We start from the raw sequence: 25,352 nt of genomic DNA, 5'->3' as shown, positions 1-25,352 counted from the left end.
CGTATCTTTTTAATATACTTAATAGTACCTTTAATATCTTTTTCATATTTTTAATATTTCTATTTTCTATTTTATTTATAATTTCTTTTATCTATTTTCTATTTTATTACATTTATTTCTATTTAATATTTAATATTTCGTATCTTCTTAATATATTTAATAGTACCCTTTAATATCTTTTTCATATCTTTAATATTTATATTTATTTAAATTTTCTATTTTATTTTAGTAATTTTAATTTTCTATTTTATTATATTTATTTCTATTTAATATTTAATATTTCGTATCTTTGTAATATATTTAATAGTACCCTTTAATATCTCTTTCATATCTTTAATATTTCTATTTTATTTATATTTGATTTTATTTATTTTCTGTTTTATTGCATTTATTTCTATTTAATATTTAATATTTCGTATCTTTTTAATATATTTAATAGTACCCTTTAATATCTTTTTCATATCTTTAATATTTATATTTATTTAAATTTTATATTTTATTTTAGTAATTTTATTTTCTATTTTATTATATTTATTTCTATTTAATATTTAATATTTCGTATCTTTTAAATATATTTAATGGTACCCTTTAATATCTCTTTCATATCTTTAATATTTATATTTTATTATGATTTTATTTCTTTTCTTTTATTAATTTCTATTTAGTATTTCGGATCTTTTTAATATCTTTAATAGTATTTTTAAATATATTTTTCAGCACATTTTTTTCTAATAAATCCGATGGTCTCTGAATTGCCATATTTATTCATCTTAAATCAAATCACAATTCTCTTGTCTTCACTTACATTTTTTTCAATACTCTTCATTATTTAATCTTTCGTTTCAAGAAGAAATCGACCCGTTACCATGAAATTTATTTTATTTTTTTAATTGTGAAAGCCTTTTTAAAGGTTTAACCTCTTCATTTCAACCTGATAAATAGATGAAATATGTGCATGGGACTTGATAGTTTGAAGAGCCCCCAATTAAAATCCAAGAACATATTACATAATCCATTCTCACCAAATCAAATACAACTGGTGTATCTATTAATGTATGTCCAGTATTTACTTTTTCTTTTGACTGCATAGCGTCATATTCACTGAGTTATACTATTGATTGTATCTATAATTACAGTTTAAGCTATATGCTAAATCAAATCTTTTCGCTTAGCTTTATACTATGTATTGGGCTGTGCTTGGTAGCTTCTAGCAATTCATGAGGATGATGGCCTTATGAACGCAAAATTGAACACAATAAAGTGAAAAAGGTTTGTTAGCCTGTAAAAGCAATGCCCAGCATGGACTTGATGGAGACGGAGATTAAGTCATTTTGCAGAATGGTAATGGAAGATATCTCTCCAAGAAATAGCCACGATGTACTGTACTAAACATTTTTTTCGATATGAAGTCGAGGCTTATGGAAAAAACTAGAACACAGAACGGACCAGAAGAAAACAGAACAAGGAGAAATGGTGGAAAGGAGAAAATGGTGGAAAGGGGGTGGGTGGGAGGGAAATACCAACAGCAGGATAGAGGGACACAACAGAGCGGGCCTTGGAGGAAGAATGGGCACGCTAAATAATGAGAAGGAGGGCACGGAGAGGAGGACACATGCAGTGAACAAGCTGGATACAAGCTCAAACACCGCAAAAAAGAGGAAGGGAAAAACTGGGGATGAAACAGATGGAAGAAAATAATGAAAAAGAGGGCAAGGAAGAGGCGGGAAAAAGCACAATAACCTGGAAAGCAAGGGGTGTGCTCGTGGAGGGATAATGAAGGTAGAGAAGATCATGAATATGGATAGAGCTGAGGATTCGAGGTGGTAGTGAATAACTGTCTTGTAGGTCTGGAGGGAAGAATGGGATTGAACAGACTGAGGAATGTGGTTCCACAGGTGAGGGGAAAAAAGGAATAAATGAGTGGAGGTGAGCATTATTGAGGCTGGATTTGGGGAGTTTCACCAGAAGTGAGTTACTGGCAGACCATGTGCATCCTGCAAAATCCTGGGGTGGTGGGAGGGCAGACAGAACCCAAAAAGTGCAGAGGATGCAAGACCAAAAAAGGAGGCATTCGAAGACAAAGAGACCACCCACCTGTCTCCAATGATTTTGAGGACCTTGGTTCCCACAGTATCAAGCAGTGTGAAGGACGAGGCAAGGGCACCACCCAAAAGGGGGAGCAGTATTCCATGCAGCTGCAGATGAAGACCTTGACCAGATTCACCAGAGTTTTTTGCACTTTAAGCATCCTATTGTGGACAATAGCTACATGGAATCTTTCAAAGAAGTAATGTGAATCAGGCTTAAAAGAAAGGACATTTTGAGCAGTTCCTATATGACAGTGTCAGGATTTTATTGTATTAGGCCTTGGGGTGAAGCATCACCCTACCATCACGCCATGAAGCTCCTCCTGTTTTCCGCTTTACCAAACTTTAGTGTGGGCTCTAAAAATCCCATCATGTATCTTTTTGAAAAAGTAGCCTGAAGGAATGGTAACAAAGAATAAAGTACTGTACATGAAATTTCCATTTTAACAGAATCCATGTCTGTCCTCTGCTGCATTCTGCGCAACAACCATAAACATTTGTGCACATTTTGCTTGATGAATGCAGCCATCATGCCATTCAAAGGATGGAGCAGGACAGCAAAAGAACAAACCGTCAGCCTGCGTCTGCTGCTCTAGGATAGTCTCCAGATACCAGAACTCAGCTTGTGCTTGTGACTCCAGAACCTTCCAAAAGTCCAGCGTGGAACATCGATCGGTCCCCTGACATTACCAATGCAACAGCGGAGAAATGGCAGATACCCGGCTGCAACTCTCTCGACTGCTTCCCGCATGCAAAAGAATGTTTGAAGACAGAGACCGAAATTGACGGCGACTAACTTCCCCGAAGAGAAGCTGAGCAAAGATATGATGGGAAGGAAGGAAGGAAGGAAAGTACACCCAAAATATAAGGAAAGAGGAAAATAAAGAGTTAAGTGATTGGATGTGCCCTCTGTGTAGGGAAATAACTTTTCAATATCACAACAAAGAATGGATGTGATTCGATATGCCTAGAACGAGAGCTTTGCAAATCAAAATTCATCGCCTCCGTCATCGAAGATGGACGGATGTTATCTTTTCACCCATCTGTTTGAAATTTGAAGAGGATTTACATATCGGCTAACTGAATTCAACAACCAAGTCTTTTTCAAATCAGCGTAGGCCAAAAGGTAAACACAGGCCAAAGGTCAACCACTTTTTTCAAATTTCTAAAATCCTCAATTTTCATCCGATTGAATTGGAATTTGAATGAGATTTTCATATCAGCGAACTGAATTCCACCACCAACTACTTTTGAGATCACCAAAGGCCAAAGGTCAACAACAATTTCAAATTTCTAAAATCCTCAATTTTCCTCCGATTGACTTGAAATTTGAATAGAATTTACATGTCGGCTTACTGAATTCAACCACCAACTATTTTCAAGATCAGCGTAGGCCAAAATGTCAACATAGGCCAAAGGTCCAGCACTTTTTTTTGAATACCTACAATCCTCAATTTCCATCAGGTTTACTTGAAATTTGAATAGGATTTACATATCAACTTACTGAAACCAACCACCAATTATTTTTAGGTCAACATAAGCCAAAAGGTCAACATAGGCCAAATTTCTAAAATTGTCAATTTTCATTCGATTAACTTGAACTTTGAAGACGATTTGCACATCAGGTCACTGTATTCAACCACTAATTATTTTTGAGGTCAAAAGGATGCTTTACTGAGTGCCATTCTACTTTGTTCTGTTTTGCCAAGTTTCACTCTATGAGTGATTTTTCATCCGTCTGTTTGCTACTCTGGTTTGTGTGCTTGTTTGTTTGTTTTTCTGTCCGCTCACTTATACTTGCATTCAGGTCACAATTTTAAACAGATCTTCACGAAACTTCACCAAATGGTAGAGTTCGTGGTCCGACAAAATCCTATATATTTTTTAGGTCAAAAGGTCAACATAGGCAGAAGGTCACCCACTCTTTTTCAAATTTCTAAAATCCTTAATTTTCATCCGATTGACTTGAAATTTGAATATAATTTACATATCGGCAAACTACATTCAACTCCCAATTATTTTGGAGATCAACATAGGCCAAAAGGTCAACACAGGCCAAAAAGTCAACATCCTTTTCAAATTTCTAAAATCCTCAATTTTCATCCGATTGACTTGAAATTTGAATAGAATTTACATATCGGCAAACTACATTCAACTACCAATTATTTTGGAGATCAACATAGGCCAAAAGGTCAACATAGGCCAAAAAGTCAACAACCTTTTCAAATTTCTAAAATCGTCAATTTTCATCCGATTGACTTGAAATTTGAAGAGGACTTGCATATCTGGTCACTGAATTCAACCACCAAATATTTTTGGTCAACATAGGTCGAATTTCTAAAATCCTCAATTTTCATCCGATTGACTTGAAATTTGAAGAGGACTTGCATATCGGGTCACTGAATTCACCCACAAATTATATTTTAGGTGAACTTAGGCCAAATTTCTAAAATAATCAATTTTCATCCGATTGACTTGAAAATTGAACAGCATTTGCACATCGAGTCACTAAATAGGGAAACTAACTATTTTTGAGGTCAAAAGGTCAAAGGTCAACTCAAGGTCAACCTTCCAAAATCATCATTTTTCATATGAAAAATCGTCACTTTTCTTCCTATTGACCCGAGCTTTGATCAAGATTGTAAATTTTAATCTTGATGAAATGGACAATTTGCTGTATCAATGGAATTTTTCTCTTGGGGGGGGGGGGGGGCGACTTTGCAAGTATCGTGCTCCGCATGACGTCTTCTTGTTTGTTTATTTGTCTGTTTGTGAACAGCATGGCTCAAAATATTGTGGACGGATTCGGACGAAATTTGGTGGAGAGGTTGGCTATATGACACAAACGAAATTATTCAATTTTGGTGAAGTTCCGGATCTGGATCTGAGAATTTTTAAAGTGTTTCTTCACCTTTGGGAGATAGGACAGAAAAACGATATATAGTATAGCACGATATTTCAAAAGGTTGTGTACGGATTCGAACAAAACTTGGTGTATAGGTTTGCGTAAGTGAGAAGACCAATCCGATTAGCTTTTGGTTCATGTCTGGATCCAGATATGACCTATCAGTGGGACACAAAAGGTAAACTGTTCGGTCTGGTGAAGGTGAAGAAACACTTTTAAAAATTCTCAGATCCAGTATGCTCTCTACCGAGTGCCGTTCTAGTTTGTCTTGTGATGATAGTTTATGTTTTATGAGGAGGTGTTAACTAAAGCCTTTGAAAACATTGTTAGCATAAGCTTCACCTTCTGTTACTATTTCGTCTCATACATACTTTCATTTTTTTCTTGAACTTTAATCACAAACATTTTTGATTAATTAACGTTTTGCAGTTGCCTGAAAAATGGATGCTCTTCACAACCAGGGTGTTCATACCCAAACAGTCTTGAGATAAAGGACATGGGAAGTGTCTTTTCAACTCTTACTTTGTGTTTCCGAGCACGATCTACATTAGCTCTATTCGTGAATTTTAAATAACAGGCCCGAATCGTGATGGTAACCATACAAAGCTGATTGGTTAAATTGAACAGTCCATAATTGAACTTTCTGCCAATCTGTCTTGGAGAAACTGACGATTTTTGGAAAGATATTTGAAAAAAGATGCACGAAACAAACATCTTTTGGATGAAGTTAACTCTGTGCTTACATCTTTAGGTCCGCCATTTTTATCTGAATCTCCCTATTACTCGACCTGCAGAGCGCGCAGCAAACTTGATTGGTCGAGATGGTGAAACATTATGCCGAGTGCTACGAAACTGAAGGTTTTTGTAAATGTAAATAAGGTGATTTGTGTTTTGCAGTTCCCAAATATATAATTCAATTAAAATCAAATAAAAGTTTGAAAGGTTGTATAATCCACCCCCCTTCCCAAACCAAAACGAACCCCCCATTGAATCAGAAGTTTACCGCCGTTTCTGCAGCGTCTTTTACACCACCCTATTTAACAAATTACATTAGTTATTCGTGTCTGTTGTTTGTGTCCTGTATGACATCCCTAAAACAGCAAGTTTCCTGTTTAGAATAATTTTCAATTTTGTTTGACTGATCGAGGTGTAGACAGACTGAAGCAATTGCATGCACGCTCAGGACGAGACACCGAATCATTTATCAATTCAGAGCCAGTATTTGCTAAGCTGCAGGCCTGTATTCCGATGTGTGTTCTACAGTGGATGAATGAATGAATGAATGAATTAAGGCCATTTTTCTCCCGCTAGAGCGGGGGTTAGCCTTGCGGGCCCCATGACAATCATGGTTCCCTGTTTGAGGCAATGTTTTTATGGCCGGATGCCCTTCCTGACGCCAACCCTTAGTCACCTCTCGCGATGCGCAGGGATACGGTGTACCTATTCTAAATCGGGGTACACACCAAGATCATTCATCCCAGCAAGCTGGTACTCAATTTGCCGACCTCGGAAGGATGACAGGCTGAGTCAACCCCCCTGGCGTTAATACAGCGATCGACCCGCACCCTAACCTGCCGGCACCCTAACCGCTAAGCCAACACCAGGGAATTCGTGTTCTACAGTATTCAAAATATAAAATTCAATTGAAATTAGGTAGTTACTCGATCGGAGACCTACATCTGCCAGACAGACAGAGTGAACTACTTTCCGCCACCCCACCTTGCGTAACGCGTGCGGCGTAATACGTGCTTGTTTGTTTTCCGATACACCTTTGACTTTATTGATAATTTCCTTTTTTTGAAAGAGTCCCTGACTTGGGTAACCTTAAAAATTAGATGCTTATGGACTCGAGCAAGTTTTTCTTCAAAAAAGTATCCCTTTTATATACACAAAGAATTAAGTTAAGCACCCCTACACAACGAATTAAGGTAAGCACCCCCTAATATATATTCTTTGTGTATATGTATACATTGGCATATATTCTAAGGTATGTGAGATCAAATAATGATTGGTATGACATTAGCAATTATCCATTGATGAAATTGAGTGATCAAAGTGAAAAAAAGTGATTGGTTGAGTCAGTGATCCGATCACGTGGGTCCTACACACGTTATTGACGCAAAGATCGCTAGAGGTCTTCTCAGAACAATGACTGTACGTTAGAAAACATAAACGTCATCCACACTGTCCGTGATGGACCTATAGCTCCATACTTAAATTGAGGTGAGAATATGCCTAAAATTCCCAAAAAATTTCACCTTAAATTATTCAGAATAAAATATTGAAAACGGCATGATTGTTATGTTTTTATGTGACCATAATATCACTTCTCCAGAAAATATAGCAATATCATGGGTATATTACACTGTTTTGACGACAACAAACTTGTAATGTGTGAGGTTGTAAAAAAACGGGGGGGGGGGGGGGGTGCTTAACTTAATTCTTTGTGTATACAAAAATGAGCTTTACTTTACAAAACAGTTCATTCAAGACGAGAATGCTAATTTTGAAAAGGACAATCTTATTAATGGATGTTAAATAGTCACGAAACAGCGCGTGAGGTCCAGAAGGTTAATAAAAAATTTGAATCATAGGAGTAATAAAGTTATATTTTATTACTGTTCTTAATGTTATGGCATGATCATTGTGGAATCACTTTAGGGTTCGTATCAACCATGATCAAAGAGGCACCACCCTCAGGTCAAACAAAGAAATTAAGAAACAGTTCATCCTTTGAGTAACTACTTTTACCAGACATTTTCGTTAGTGAGAGTGGTAAATGGGTCTGGAAGTTATGGTGGTAGCCTGGGGGATGGCCGTGGCCTAAGTCTATCACCACTAGCTGGCTATAGTCCTGACGTTCGACAGAAGGTGGCAGGAATTTTCTGGGTAGAGTTGCCGGCGATGAACTCGTGCACCCTTCGCGAAAGACTCCATGGGGATCATTAATGGCCACCAGCGACCAGTGTTGACAGATGGCTCCTCCGCCTTTACTTCCTTCCGATGGGTGACGTACACAGTCATGTATCACCCTACATGAGACCGTTTATAGCTGGATCGAGATCCAAACCCTGGCTGGACAGTCAAAGGAGAGTGTGCATATCTCTATCTCGAAGCTATCTTGCAACCCCATAATCCCCACTATCCCTGGAGGAAGTACCTGTTGATGTCAACATGTCTGGCCATTTATATCAGGGGCTCTCCTGCAATAACTTCATAACTCACCGTTGTTCTGCAGGTTTTTTTGATATCTGACTTTAAAGAGCTAGTTTGCAGTCATCAGTACGATCACCTAATTCCGATGATACCATTATGTTTACCTCACAATTAACACGAGACAAATCACAATTAACACAATTAACATTATGGAGAACACGCAGCGCTTATATGGAACAATGACTCCCTGGTGATGTTTTCATTTCGTTGTTTTTACAATCACTTCTGTCTGTCTGTGTCTGTCCAGGTCGTATCTTTTTTAGCATTTGAGCTATTGTCATCAAATTTTCAAAAAAGCTTCATTATGATAATATGGAGAAAACAAAATAATAATTTTGTCAAAAGGTCAAAAGGTCAGCATCGCTAAAATAATCAATTTTCATCCAATTGACCTGAAATTTTAATAATTTGCATATTGGGTCATTGAATTGGTCTTCCAATCAAAAGCTAGAAGCTGATTGTTTTTGAGATTAAAAGGTCAAAGGTCAAGGTTGCGTAAAATCACCAATTTTCACCCGATTGACCTGAAATTTTAAGAATTTGCGTATTGGGCCACTGAATTGGTTCACCAATCAAAAGCTACAAGCCGATTGTTTTTTTTTTAGATAAAAGGTCAAAGTTCAAGGTTGTGTAAAATCACCAATGTTCACCCGATTGACCTGAAATTTTAAAAATTTGCGTGTTGGGTCACTGACTTGGTTCACCAATCAAAAGCTACAAGCCGAATGTTTTTTTTTAGATAAAAGGTTAAAGGTCAAGGTTGTGTAAAATCGCTAATTTTCACCCGATTGACTTGAAATTTTAAGAATTTGCATATTGGGTCAATGAATTGGTTCACCAATCAAAAGCTCCAAGCCGATTGTTTCTTTTTAGATAAAAAGGTCAAAGGTCAAGGTTGCATAAAATCACCAATTTTCACCCGATTGACCTGAACTATAAAGAATTTGCATATTGTGTCACAGAATAGATTCATTGTGTCACAGAATAGGCTCTGCGAAGTGACATCACTTTCCCAAACTCAGTGTCTGCCTTTGTCTGAAGTCTAAGTCCAGTGTTGTCTCGTGTATGTGTGTCGTTGGTTGTTATCTCCATGTACGGGTTTCAGAAGGTGGAATGGAATTCTCCCAAGTCTGGAAGTATCCACCTCCGTTTCTGTAAGGGATCATGATTCGTGGATTAATGTGAAGTTGTCTTGTTCTCAAAGTTTTGTTCCGAGGGCTCTTTTAAGGATCGTCACAGAACCTCGGACAGCTTCCAACTGTAATTCATTTGTCGTAATATTCCCTGTGATGGTTTTCAAGATCTCGGTGAGGTTCTTCTGTATTATTCCCAGTGCTACAATAATCACTGGTACAATTTCGGGATTCTTCAGCTTCCAGGATCTTTTCACTTCATTTTTGAGATTCAGGTATTTAGCCATTTTCCTGATTTCTGCATTGTTCAGGGAAAAATCGCTGAGTGCTGACACCTCAATTGTGTGTGTGCATGTGTTTGTGTATGTGTGCACTGTGCATGTGTGATAAGTGTTACACCTTCACCACGAGCCTCAGAACCTGCAGAAAAAAAACATTTGGAAGCATAAGCAAATTTGTAGAGCAAGTTGAAAAACGTTTCAAGTACTGATGTCATAATATGCAGAAGCGACTCATTACATGGTCAGGTATGTAGCGGAATGGAGCCCCCATTATTGCCGAGCGGTGAATGGCCAAATTCAAAGCTGTAGGCGGGCCCTCATTCCCGCTCAAGTCCAATGGCCGCTCCTATACTTGACAATCTTCCCACCTACTGATAGACAAGATTCCAACTTCACTCATGTAAACTAAAACCAAGCACAAACGTATTAAACAAAGAGAGTCCCTGCAGATCAGGGATCAGGGACGACTTCCGTTTCCGGTCCGGTCGTGAGAGGACGCTGGCGTCACTTGCTCGCCGCTTCTCTGACTGGACCATTGTCCGTATCTTGCTTTCCTGGTGGTCGTGGCGGATTTTTGGCCATTGAGTCTTCCTCTGCACGGTCTGCTCTGCTCTGCTGCTCCTGGCTTCACCTGCTCGGCTCCTTCGCTGTTTCCTCGGGCTCACTCTCGTGGGTTGTGCCGCCCATTGTTTGCAGCGGCGGTGGTGGCGGTTTGCCGCCGTGATCTTGATTAGCGGCGGCGGTCGTTTGCCGCTGCATTTGCCGCTTTGCCTCCTCAACCTTGGCCTCGTGCTCGTCTCTTCGCTCCTGTCTGCCCTCTGCATGGTCCCGGCTCTGCTCCTGGCTTCACCTGCTCGGCTCCTTCGCTGTTTCCTCGGGCCCACTCCCGTGGGTTGTGTCGATTGTTTCGCCTCCTCACCCATCCTGCTGGCATGGCTCTGCGGTACTCCGCCGCAAGGCTTCTCCTGCTTAAAACCCGCTCCACCCCATCATGCATCTCTGCAATCAAATCGAATGGACTCCTGCGTCGACCCAGGTACATTCACCGTGGCTCCGGTCGTAAGTTTGTTTATTTACAATCAGGTCACTCCATCCCCATCCTCTGGTCGGCTCAGCGCACTCCCACTCATCGTCCCAACACACCTGGTCACAACAACGCACAAAATCGCACCTCCTGTCTGCGAACCCTGGCCAAATCACCTGGATTCATACCCGCCGTACAAAACAACATCAAGCTCACCCTGTTCAACACCCGGTCCCTCAACAACAAATGCCTCATCCTGAACGACTACATCCTGGAAAATAAACTGGATTTTCTCTGTCTCACTGAGACCTGGCAACAACCACTGGACTACTACACGCTCAACCTCACCACACCCAATGGATATTCTTACATCAATAAACCACGCTCGGAGGGCCGAGGTGGTGGAATTGCCGTTATTCACCGACAAGACATCAAGACCAACCTCATCTCCATCTCATCTGCTCCATCATTTGAACACCTGGCTTTTAAACTCTCTGGTCACACACAGTCAGTCATGGCTGTTGTCTACCGCCCTCCCAAACCACACCCATCATTCCTGTCTGACTTCTCCTACTTTCTGACCCAGCTATGTTCCCTCTCCCCCTCAATCCTCCTCCTTGGTGATTTCAATATCCACATGGACTCCACTGACTCTACGCTAACCACTGACTTCACTGATTTACTCTCCTGCTTTAACCTCACTCAACATGTCAACTTTCCTACCCATAACCGTGGTCACATTTTGGACCTTGTCTGCTCAACTGGACTAATTTTGCACCATCTCTCTGGCTCCGACCTCACTCTCTCTGATCACCTAGCCATCACTCTGACCATCAACATCCCCACCCCAGCACCAAGGCATTATCGCACTATCAACTTCCGTAAGCTAAACGCTCTTTCACCTGCCTCATTCTCATCGACCCTCTCTGAAAAAATGTCCACTTCTCCCTTCGTTGACCTCCACACCCCTTCTGACCTCACTGACTACTACAACCACACTCTCTCCTCCTGCCTTGACCAACTTGCGCCTATAAAAACCAAAACAGTTTCTTTCACCCATTCTGCTCCCTGGTTTACCCCTGAACTCCGCCTGATGAAAACTCGTGCTCGCCAACTTGAAAGACTCCACAATAAAACAGGTCTCACAGTTCACTCCCAGGCCTACAAGGACCACATACAACACTATAAAGATGCCCTCTCCCGCGCCCGCTCCGCCTACTACTCTCAAATTATCCACTCTGGCTCCGGAAACCCAAAAGCACTCTTCTCTACAATAAACAAACTCCTCAGCCCCCTGAACACCACCACCCAGTCATTCACAATAGACAACTGCATCTCCTTCCTTTCATTCTTCCAACGCAAAATTGAAAACATCTACAACAGCTTGACCACCGCCGCACCCGCTCCCCCTCAAACCACCTGCCCCCCCTTATCCTGCCATCCCCTGTCTAAATTCTCCCCAGTCTCCCCTACTGACCTCTCTGAACTCCTCATCGGAATGAAAACTGCCACCTGCACTCTTGACCCCATCCCCTCCAGCTTTGTCAAGGCCTCCCTTCCTGCTCTCTCTCCACTTATCATTGCAACAATAAACTCCTCCCTGTCTACAGGCATCGTCCCACCATCCCTCAAAATTGCTGCTGTTACCCCCATTCTGAAAAAACCTGGACTAAGCCCTGACACCCTAAATAACTTCAGACCCATCTCCAACCTACCCTTTCTGTCAAAGGTTTTGGAACGCGCTGTAGCCACTCAACTCAAACATCACCTCTCTGCCAATAACCTGTATGAAACATTCCAATCCGGATTCCGCTCCAACCACAGTACTGAAACTGCTCTCCTCAAAATCACCAACGACCTTCTCCTCTCCTCTGACGCTGGCAACCTCAACATTCTCATCCTCCTCGACCTCAGCGCCGCCTTTGACACCATCGATCACACCATCCTCCTCACCCGACTTGAAACCACCTTTAACATTACCGGCACTGCCCTCTCTTGGATTAAATCATACCTCTCTGACAGACGTCAGTTCATCTCCATCAATAACTGCAAATCCCCCACTGCTCCCCTCCCCCAAGGTGTCCCCCAAGGTTCAGTTCTTGGCCCCCTCCTCTTCATCCTTTACCTGTCCCCCCTCGGTCACTTAATCCGCCGTCATGGTCTCCAATTCCACTGCTTCGCCGATGACATCCAGCTTTTCATCTCCACCAAGTCCATCTCCACCACCACCCACTCTATCCTGACAAACGGCATCACTGAAATAAAATCCTGGCTTCAAATCAACTTCCTCAAACTTAACTGTGATAAATCTGAAATAATCATCATTGGCCCAAAAACGCTCACCAAGTCCACCCATAACTTTGCCCTCAACATCGACGGTTTCCCAGTATCCACCTCCCCTCACATCCGGAATCTTGGCATCATCTTTGACCAAACCCTCTCCTTCGACAAATACACGAAACAGATCACAAAGACAGCCTTCTTTCACCTGAAAAACATCGCCCGTCTCGGTCCATCCCTCTCCTCCGTGGCTGCAGAAACCCTCATCCACGCCTTCATCACTTCCCGTCTGGACTACTGCAATAGCCTCCTTTATGGTTCACCCTCAACAATCACCAATAAACTCCAATACATTCAGAACTCCGCTGCCCGTCTACTCACCCATTCCCGGACCCGTGACCACATCACCCCCGTCCTTTACAAGCTTCACTGGCTCCCCATCTCCCAGAGAATCCAGTACAAAATCCTCCTCTTGACCTACAAAGCCCTCCATAACCTGGCCCCATCCTACCTGGCTGACCTCCTCTCCAGACACACTCCCACCCGCAACCTCCGCTCTGCTGGTACCAACCTCCTGACCCCCCCCCCCATCCGGACCAAATTTAGATCCTGGGGGGACAGGGCCTTCTCCATCGCTGCTCCCACCCTCTGGAACTCGCTACCTCACACCATCAGAGACTCCTCCTCACTCACCACATTCAAAACATCACTCAAGACCCACCTGTTCAACACTGCATTCAACATTTAACCCACAGCATCTAACCCCTGACTATCTCCTCTCCTTCTCCCTCCTTTGTGCTTTGAATATTTCCCTATTGATTCTTCTTTTTTTTTGCAATTGTCTTTATGTTTTGCTATGCATTATGTTTTGCACTCTGTCAAAGCGTCTTTGGGCTTCCTGAAAAGCGCTATATAAAATAAATGCATTATTATTATTATTATTAGATGTGCAGCATTCACAAAATACATATGCAGACATGACGTCTTATTTTACAATAGTCACAACAACAGTGTGTTCCCTTTCCTTCCACGTATGTTTCAACATTTTAACTTCCTTTATGGAACAAAAGTGTTTCCAGTCACGAACAGAGGAAATTGAATTTTTTGACATCTTTCAGTTACGTCTTTCTTTACCGCATTGGAAACATTTACAATCTGCAAGAAACAGGTAAAAGTGTTTTTTTTCCTGTATGCTGATCCCCCTGTATGCTTGCCCCACCTGGCACCAAGTCAGACATCCACCGTTTTCCAGGTACATAGGTACTTACATTACATATACAGTCGGTGGGAGCAAACACACTGGCCAAAACGATAACACTCGATTCAGGAAGAGGAATGAAGGAAGACTCGTTGGTTGGGGTTGGACTACTACTGTGGATTTGAAAAATTCAAGATCACGACACTACACTTGGCCATAGCGTGTAGAGCCATAGACAGATAAACCCTACTGATGGCATTGATTAGCAATCTCAAATGAAGTTAGAGCAATGCGACTGTGTCGCCAATATGCCTCCACGTCATCCCACAATGGACAGATGTCCTCGTTCACTGTAAAAATAAACAAGTTTGATTTAAATCCCTTCAGCTGTTTTCACGTATCACATTTTCACCAGCCATGACAGGTTTCACATCGATCGGTGAAGCAGTTTCAGAGAAGGGATTTTTTTTAAATATCGGCTTTCAAGCAAATATGGCTGCCATACCATGTAACTTATGACCTTAAAATGTACACTCTGCATATGTATGGGTAGGGGCACACGTTTGTGAAGTTTCATGCTGATCGGATAAGGTTTGTTTTTCTATCCAAGATGGATGCCAAACCACATGACCTACGACATCGTCATTTTCAAACTATATGCAACAGTGGTGTTAGATGATATTTGTAAAATTTCGCATCAATAGGGTAAGTGGTTTCAGGGATATGATTATTTAACATTTTCCTTCAATCCAATATGGCTGCCACACCATGTGACCAATGATGTTTTAGTGATCATCTTTTAATCGCCATGTCTAGTCAATGACACACGTAAAGTTTCGAATCAATCGATTTGGTGATTTGGGAGAAAAAAATTTTAAAAGGTTTTTGGTTCAATCCAATATGGCTGCCAAACCATGTGAGCTATGATGTCATATAGACGACGGATTTATGAAAAAAGGCCATGCATAAGCTTCTAGGTGCATTTTTGGGTAAAAGTTGGGAACCTCACTTTTTAACATAATTAGGGTATGGTGAATTCGATTAACCCGGTTCCCAAGCCGAATTTTGAGTTTTGAATTTTGAGAATTTTGAGGGTTCCTCTGTTGATTCAGCACGACAAATGTTGTTCTCCAAGACTGGTAAACCAGAAGCAATGTCACCGACAAGTGATGCTCTTCATTTCCATTTGATGCGAGTACACTATCAAGCCATAGTATGGAGAAATGCTCATTGTGCCATACCTGACCTTCCTGCAACTGTGGAATTGGGGTGGAAACGTGGTGATTCAGGACTAGAGCCTATTCTTATGTCACCGAGTCAAATCCCAGAAAGTTGCCTCGTCATGATTTGTTGTGCATTCCAGAAGCAATGCAAAACTCGACGCTGCAAATGTCGCTATTCAGAGTTGAGGTGCACATCAATGTGTGCCTGCAAGCAACAGAGAGATTAATCAGACCCCTTGTATGAATTTGATGTAGTTTGGCAAAGCAACATGTGTGACATTCCTGAATGTTTGTGCTTCATGGCCATGTATACTTAATTTTAGAATAAATGGTTGTATGAAACATTGTCGTATTAAAACCATTTCCCATTTTATAGTGTCCAATTTCAATATCAGTTTGAATGTCTCTTTCAATATGTCGCCAACCATAATATAGACCAGATGGATTTATGAAAAAGGCCATGTATAAGCTTCTAGGTGCATTTTGCGGTAAAAGTTGTAAAGTTAAAGTAAAAGAGCTGCATGTATATACATGATATATAAATGCTTGTTCAAAGAAATTCTCCAAAAATGGCAATTTGGCGGCCATTTTGTTTATGCTAATTCGAAGGTCAAAAACTCAAAATTCGGCTTGGGAACCGGGTTAATCGAATTCAGCATACCCTAATTATATTATTGTTATGAGTTTTGGGATAGGGGAATATCTAGATTTAGGTAGATCTGCATAGGTAGGTGTCTGGCTGTCGTGCTAGAGCCATGGTTCTTAACTTGGGTTCGACCGAACCCCAGGGGTTCAGTGAGCCAGTCTCAGGGGTTCGGCGGAGGTCCTCCGAAACGCATTGCAATTTCTTTTTTTCTTTTTTTAGTTTTGTATCAATTTTGAATCTATGTGTAATTACACTTATTATTAATATTATTATTATTTTGCTATGCATGTTACGAACGAATGGAAATGTTATTTGTAATTGTATTCCCATTCCATTCATGGTTTCTCTGGTCTGTGTTTAAGATAAGTTGTTTCACACTGACTGTAGTAAGTTGAATCAATGAGCAACTTGCTAATTATTCTGTTGATGGTGCTTACTTGCTTACTTACTTACTGGATTTTGGACTTTGCAGGTGTTCGGAAATTCCAGTGAATAGCCTCGATTAGCTTGCCATGTGCCGTGCGTCATTGGTCGCGCCTTACTTTGGAGTTACTACAAAAACAACAACAGGCATTTTATGGCCATTTTCCCTGCAAGAGCGGGGGTTAGCCTTGCGGTCCCCATGACAATCTTCTCCATTTTGCCCTATTTTCTGCATCTCACCTTGTTAACCCCCTTGCCCGCATTTCTTCTTCGACCATATTTTGCCAAGTCTTTCTCGGTCTTCCCCGTCCTCGACTTCCTTCTACATTCATTTCCATCACTCTTCTCAACCAGTCACTTTCATCCTTCCCCAACACATGACCAAACAATCTCAAACTGTTTATCTTCACAGCATCCATCACAGGCTCTATTCCCATCAGCTTTCGCAATTCATCATTTGTCTTCCTCTCTCTCAACGATACTCCACACATCCACCGAACCATTCGCATTTCCACCCTTTCCAGCCTTCGTTGCTGCTCTATGTTCATTACCCATGTCTCGCTCCCATAAATCACAACACTTCTCACACATGCAGCATACACCTTTCCCTTCAGCTTCAACGACACTCCCCTCCTCGTCAGCACGCCACTCAGTTCCCGAAACTTCTTCTATGCACATCTCACTCCAGCAACCGTTGCAGAGTCTGTTCCACCTTCTGCATTCAGCATGTCTCCTAGGTAACAAAATGTTTTCACACCTCCCAGCTTCATGCCGTCTCCAAGATCCAACTCATCATTTCCTCCACCTGCAGCTCCCTCTGTGCACACCTTACACTTGAATGTAGCTGCCACATTGGTTAATGACCCTCTCAAACCACTACATTTTTGATGAACCCACTCAGCGCACATTGTACATTGAATGGAATTCACTCCGACACCCTTCCTGCACACAGCACACGGCCACTTCCCAGTTCTTTCCACCTCACCACATGCTTTACCACTTGCCATCACCTTCGTTTTTCCGATATTCACCTTCAGGCCTTTTATCTCCATACATTCCTTCCACTTTGGAGTTACTGATTCATTGAAAAGTAAGTTGGAAATGTTTGTGGATATGCAGGGCGGGTTCAGAGTTATATTAAAGTCAAAAGTGGATGGTGATTATAAAATATGATTGAATTACTCAGAAAATTAGGTGGAGGTGATATAACTCCTTTGGTCGCAATTAAAAACTAACAATTCACAGTTTTTTATGTAATATTATAATGGGATTTGAGGTGACATAGAGTTGAGTAGGCAATAAATCCAGTCATCGTAACGATAAGTTGTTTTCTTCGTTAAAATTTCTCAGTTTTCAGAGGGGTACTGATTATATTTAAGCATGTTCCTTTTTTAATTTTTGTCATATAATTATTTGCCTGAACTCAATTAAGATCAGTTTGTTACTTTTTTTTTTTTTTTTTTGCAGTATGTCGAGCAAAAAAAGGAAGTGAACGGAGGATTACGTGTGGTACGGGTTCACGTGTTTGATGGAACGGGACGGAAGTCAGCGTCCTCAATGCAAGCTTTGCAATGTCAAGTTGAGCAACTCCAGCCTAGCACCAGCAAAACTACGGGAACACTTCAAAAAACTGCACGATGAGGGGCAGTACAAAGACGCAACGCTGGATGAATTCAAATTGAAGAGAGTCCGATTCGACGCAAGTGCTACCTTGCCCACTCTCGGCTTCGTTCCAATTGACAAACCGATCCTCACCGCGTCGTATGAAGTTGCATACCTGATCGCAAAGCAGGGCAAACCGCACACCGTTGGCGAGACACTCATCAAACTGGCCGCGTTCAAGATGGCCAACATCATGCTGGGAAAAGCTGCTGAAAACAAGTTGTCTCTCGGTCCACTCTCAAATGACACCATCAGATGCAGAATCGATGACATGAGCGACGACATCCTCGCCCAGGTAGTTGCAGATTTAGTCGCGAGCCCGACAAAATTCAGCCTTCAACTCGACGAGACCACCGACGTTTCGAATTTGAGCCAGCTCATCTTATTTGTGCATTATGTCAAAGGAGATGAGATCAAGGAAGACTTTCTGTTCTGCAAGCCTCTCACAACGACGAAGGCAGCTGACGTGAAGAAGCTTGTGGACGACTTCTTCAGAAGCAACGGCCTCTCATGGAACATGGTGTCTGCAGTTTGCTCGGACGGAGCTCCAGCCATGCTGGGATGCAACTCCGGTTTTGGAGCACTGGTGAAGGCCGATGCACCACACATCATCGTCACGCACTGCGTCCTGCACAGACACGCGCTGGCATCAAAAACCCTGCCTCCAAAACTGGCCAATGTTCTGAAAATCGTCGTTGAAACTGTGAATTACGTGCAAAGCCGTGCTCTGAATCATCGCATCTTCAAATAGCTGTGCAATGAAATTGGCTCTGAATTCGAAGTCCTTCTCTACCACTCTAACATTCGATGGTTATCACGAGGGAAGGTAGTGAGCCGTGTTTTTGCCTTGCATGTAGAATTAGCCCTGTTTTTGCGAGAACACCAGCATTGCCATGCAATGCACTTCCAAGAGTCAGAGTTCATCCTCGCCTTGGCGTACTTGGCTGACATCTTCGACGCACTCAATCATCTCAATTGCCAGATGCAGGGCGGTGGAGTGAATGTCATCGAATCTGAAGAAAAGCTGAGCGCTTTCCGAAAGAAGTTACCATTGTGGAGGCGGCGAACAGAGAACGACAACTTCGCGAACTTTTCGCTACTGGACGAGTGCGTGAGTGGGATCGAAGACGAATCTGAAGTTGGAGGTACTGCTGTACCGGGGGAGCTGAAGCAAGCGATTGCCACGCACTTGGATGAGCTGGGAAAGTCATTCGGTGGCTACTTCCCCGACCAAGAGCAATACCCAGCATGGGTGCGGCAGCTGTTTACTTTCGACGTTGCAACGGCAGATGTCAACGACCAATACCTGGACGACCTCATCGAACTTCAGCAGAGCCAGACTCAGCAACAACTCTTCAGCACAACAACGATCTCAACGTTTTGGTGCCGCCAAATGGAAGGGTATCCTCACATCGCTAAAATTGCCCTTGAGATCCTCACGCCGTTTGTTACAATGTATCTCTGCGAGCATGCGTTTTCGAAACTGGTAGACATTAAAACAAAGAAAAGGAGCAGGCTTGCATGTGAAAATGATTTGAGGGTGGCCCTTGCCAAAATAAAATGACGCATTTCCCAGATCGCCTCCCGAAAAGAAGAACAGAAAACGCATTAAGATGCAATTATTCTTAATTTTTTTGGTCAAATTTGAGGGGTTCCGCGAGTGTTCGGTGGGTTTCGTTAGGGTTCGGCGCCTTTAAAAAGGTTAAGAACCACTGTCAGCTAGAGAATCCCACCTGTAATAAGTTCTGTGTTTAGTCCGGTTTGTCAGATCAAGTGTGTACCTGTGGTCATACAAGGATAACCGTGTGATAAATAGTTGTAGGGACTAAGATAATTCCCCTGTGTGTCAGACCTGGTGATCGATCATACCTGTGTCCCTTATGGCAAAGCACTCTTGTAGACATTATATAGGCCCTTAGTGCACACACTAATTAAATCCCCCCCTTACAATGACTGACCATAATAACTGACCAGGAAGAAACAGGCAGGAAGCCATGACAAGGAGAACTAGTGATTGGCCGGGGGAGGGACGAGCAACAAACACCACACCGATTGGCAGAGTAGGGAGGACGTGCGATTGGTCAAAGGAAGGGCAAAGAGCTTCTATGTGATTGGGAGGTGAGAAAGGTAAAGGAGCGACATACTGATTGGCCACCAACCGATGAGTGCGGAAGGCGCGAACGAACGACCAACAAGCTACGCACAAGTTGGAGGGCAAGCACCAGTGACATAGAATGGCACGCAAGGCAAGAAGCAAACGAGGCACTGGTTGGGGGAGAGGAGGGCTGACGTGACACTGCGAGTGACAAAACGACTCGCTCACCGGAATTTTCCTCTCTTACCTTGGCCTCTTGCTCCGGACTGTGACTTTGGACTTTTGACCTGTGCTTGCCTTTGGACTGTGGTGGAGAGACCAGCGCCGACGATCATCCTCCCCTGTTGTTCGTGCTCCTGGTGCCTGCGTGCTGTGCTGTGTAGCGCAGGACAGACCGTGCAGAGAGGGGTGTTCGCGCCAACGCCCTCGCAGTTCGTACCAACCGGAGCCGCGTCCGGACGCGAGCTTGGGGCCTGGACGACAGAGACAGATAAGACGCACCACATTCCACAACACGACGAGATATTTATTTTATTCATCCTCGCCCATTGTTTTGTATTTGAAATCTGAGTGGGGACGTCCCAATTTAGAATATAGTTTCTTCCGTGGCGTTTCCTTGTTCTCGGGTCCGTAATAAATATTCCTTTTGTACATTCTAAATCCCGCTTTTGGTTTGATTTATTAATTTCCAGGGAGAAGACATTGTCGGGGCCGAAAAGGTGAGCCACGGCATTCTCCCCCGAACCCCGTCTCGTGTATTGTTCCGCCATCAATTGGATTGCATAAACTCCTCCAAGTAGCTCAAGTCCATCCGCGATCCCCCGGTTTTAACCAAGGGGCAATCGTGCGACATTATGTTAAAAAGTGAGGTTCCCAACTTTTACCCCAAAATGCACCTAACATTCACATTTCTCAGAAATCCGTCTCGTCTAATAAATTTAATATTTCAAAATGGGTCAGAGATCATATACATATGTATTGTCGCACAACTCCAATTAACACCAGAGTTGCGGATGCTGATCACGAAGGCTTTACTTCCGAGGCGGAAACTCAATGGCGGATTCCAAAACCAAAAGCCCCAAGCGTGCAGGATGGAGGGGAACGACGAGAGCCCTGCAGCCTTAACTGTGAAAATCAACCACCCAGAAAACTGCGTTCAGGAATATGTACAAAAATAATATAAGGGTTTATTGGGAAAAGCAAGGACAGGAAAAGCACGCGCCGGTAATAAATATCCTAAATCGGGATCCCGCACACCGACTTCAGAAACAAAACGAGGGATTATGAATTACGAAAGAAAAACGCCTTTTGTGCAAAATGTACGTGGAGCTCGGGCTTATCTGTCTCGTCATCTTCCTTGGCTGCTGTCCAACACCGCTCCGCCCGGCCCGACTGCACACCACAAGGTCCTTCGCTCCAAGTCCCACAAGGCCTCGCTCCAAGCCCCACGCGTCCCATGCAGGCTAGCGGCTCCACACAAGGTCGACTCGGACCAAAGTCCTGCCGCGTCTCAAACCCAACTGCTCAAAACGGACTCGGGCTCTGCACTGCACTGCCAGGAATCCAACTGCTCGGGATCAACTGCCAACTCTGCCCATGCGCACCTCAAACGAACTGCCTGGCGTTCTTCGATCCGACCTTCTCAATTGCGCAATGGCGTTCGGCAACTAACTCGTACGAACTGCACTCGTATCAACTCTCGATCACGTTCTCTCAACTCCGCGCCAGGAATGTCACTGCTCAACTGCACACGCCGAGCCTCAACTGCCCGAAATGGCATCCGGCCCTCGGTAATATCCCCGGCCGGTGACGTCAGCATTGGCGCACTCCAAACAATCAGAGCCTCCACCGACTCGCCGGCTCGCCCAGGGGCACACCCACTGCACCACGCTCACTCTCGTCCTCTGTTCCTTGTGTTGTAGCACATGCTATGTGAGGTGGATAGGCCTCTTGGAGGTGTAAATGGTGGCGGCCATTATCGGCGGTGTCCTGCCCTGATGTCTTCCTAGGTCATGTCAGGAGGGTGGGCGTTATTAGTGTTGTACTAAGGGATCCTAACCAAGTGTCTATGTGGTCTGCAGTGCCAAAAGGCACAAAGGTTTGGCTAACCAGGTGAGACATACAAGGGCTCTACTCATTAATCCCTACACTACTTAACACACAAATCTCCTGGTAGATTCACAATCATACATCTTAGCCGACAAAACGCATACACATGGACTTATTACAAGGTAGTTTTCCTTTCCGGGACACACAAAGCATGTTCCCTATTCAGCTCTATTCTGCTCTACATATCACTACCCAAATTCATAACAATATATATATAGTGCATTCAGAAAGTATTCAGACCCCTTCACTTTTTTCACATTTTGTTATGATGCAGCCTTATGCTGAAATCGTTTAAATTCATTTTTTCCCTCATCAATCTACACTCAATATCCCATAATGACAGAGAGCAAACAGGATTTTAGAAAGTTTTGCAAATTTATTAAAAAGAAAAAACTTAAATACCACATTTACATAAGTATTCATACCCTTTGCTATGACACTTGAAATTCAGCTCAGGTGCCTCTCATTTCTCTTGATCATCTTTGAGATGTTTCTACACCTTGATTGGAGTCCACGTGTCGTAAATTCAATTGATTGGACATGATTTGGAAAGGCACACACCTGTCTATATAAGGTCTCACAGCTGACAATGCATATCAGAGCAAAAACCAAGCCATGAGGTCGAAGGAACTGCCTGCGGAGCTCAGAGACAGGATTGTGTCAAGGCACAGATCTGGGGAAGCCTACAAAAAAATCTCTGCTGCATTGAAGGTTCCCAAGAGCACAGCGGCCTCCATAATTCTTAAATGGAAGAAGTTTTGAACAACCAGGATTCTTCCTAGAGCTGGCCGCCCGGCCAAACTGAGCAATCGGGGGAGAAGGGCCTTGATAATAGAGGAGACCAAGAACCCGATGGTCACTCTGACTGAGCTCCAGAGATCCTGTGTGGAGATGGGAGAAACTTCCAGAAGGACAACCATCACTGCAACCCTCCACCGATCTGGGCTTTATGGCAGAGTGGCCACACGGAAGCCTCTCCTCAGTGAAAGACACATGAAAGCCCACAGAATCTTGTTTCTCACAGTCTGAGTCCTTTAGGTGCTTTTTTGCAAACTCCAAGCGTGCTTTCAGTGGACAATTCTGTTTTTAATTACATGGTGGTGAAGTGTTTTGAATTACCTGGTGGTGAAGTGTTTTGAATTATGTGGTGGTGAGGTGTTTTGAATTTCGTGGTGGAGAGGTGTTTTGAATTTCGTGGTGGAGAGGTGTTTTAAATTTCGTGGTGGCGAGGTGTTTTAAATTACTTGGTGGTGAGGTGTTTTAAATTACTTGGTGGTGAGGTGTTTTAAATTACTTGGTGGTGAGGTGTTTTAAATTACGTGGTGGTGAGGTGTTTTAAATTACGTGGTGGTGAGGTGTTTTGAATTATGTGGTGGTGAAGTGTTTTGAATTACTTGGTGGTGAGGTGTTTTGAATTATGTGGTGGTGAGGTGTTTTAAATTACTTGGTGGTGAGGTGTTTTAAATTACTTGGTCGTGAGGTGTTTTAAATTACGTGGTGGTGAGGTGTTTTAAATACGTGGTAGTGAGGTGTTTTGAATTACGTGGTGGTGAAGTGTTTTGAATTACTTGGTGGTGAGGTGTTTTAAATTACTTGGTGGTGAGGTGTTTTAAATTACTTGGTGGTGAGGTGTTTTAAATTACTTGGTGGTGAGGTGTTTTAAATTACGTGGTGGTGAGGTGTTTTAAATTACGTGGTGGTGAGGTGTTTTGAATTACGTGGTGGTGAGGTGTTTTAAATTACGTGGTGGTGAGGTGTTTTTAATTAGATGGTGGTGAAGTGTTTTGAATTACCTGGTGGGGAAGTGTTTTGAATTATGTGGTGGTGAGGTGTTTTGAATTTCGTGGTGGCGAGGTGTTTTAAATTATGTGGTGGTGAGGTGTTTTAAATTACTTGGTGGTGAGGTGTTTTAAATTACTTGGTGGTGAGGTGTTTTAAATTACTTGGTGGTGAGGTGTTTTAAATTACTTGGTGGTGAGGTGTTTTAAATTACTTGGTGGTGAGGTGTTTTAAATTACTTGGTGGTGAGGTGTTTTAAATTACTTGGTGGTGAGGTGTTTTAAATTACTTGGTGGTGAGGTGTTTTAAATTACTTGGTGGTGAGGTGTTTTAAATTACGTGGTGGTGAGGTGTTTTAAATTACTTGGTGGTGAGGTGTTTAAAATTACTTGGTGGTGAGGTGTTTTAAATTACTTGGTGGTGAGGTGTTTTAAATTACGTGGTGGTGAGGTGTTTTAAATTACTTGGTGGTGAGGTGTTTAAAATTACGTGGTGTTGAGGTTTTAAATTACTTGGTGGTGAGGTGTTTTAAATTACTTGGTGGTGAGGTGTTTTAAATTACTTGGTGGTGAGGTTTTAAATTACGTGGTGGTGAGGTTTTAAATTACTTGTTGGTGAGGTGTTTTAAATTACTTGGTGGTGAGGTGTTTTTAATTACTTGGTGGTGAGGTGTTTTAAATTACTTGGTGGTGAGGTGTTTTAAATTACGTGGTGGTGAGGTGTTTTCAATTACTTGGTGGTGAGGTGTTTTGAATTACTTGGTGGTGAGGTGTTTTAAATTACTTGGTGGTGAGGTGTTTTAAATTACTTGGTGGTGAGGTGTTTTTAATTACTTGGTGGTGAGGTGTTTTAAATTACTTGGTGGTGAGGTGTTTTTAATTACTTGGTGGTGAGGTGTTTTAAATAACTTGGTGGTGAGGTTTTAAATTACGTGGAGGTGAGGTGTTTTAAATTACGTGGTGGTGAGGTGTTTTAAATTACGTGGTGGTGAGGTGTTTTAAATTACTTGGTGGTGAGGTGTTTTAAATTACTTGGTGGTGAGGTGTTTTAAATTACTTGGTGGTGAGGTGTTTTAAATTACGTGGTGGTAAGGTGTTTTAAATTACGTGGTGGTGAGGTGTTTTAAATTACTTGGTGGTGAGGTGTTTTAAATTACGTGGTGGTGAGGTGTTTTAAATTACTTGGTGGTGAGGTGTTTTAAATTACTTGGTGGTGAGGTGTTTTAAATTACTTGGTGGTGAGGTGTTTTAAATTACGTGGTGGTGAGGTGTTTTAAATTACTTGGTGGTGA

Source organism: Myxine glutinosa, chromosome 4 (genome assembly GCF_964187855.1).
Source record: "Myxine glutinosa chromosome 4, kmMyxGlut1.1, whole genome shotgun sequence".
NCBI lineage: Eukaryota > Metazoa > Chordata > Myxini > Myxiniformes > Myxinidae > Myxine > Myxine glutinosa.
Note: the sequence above shows the minus strand (reverse complement) of the source record.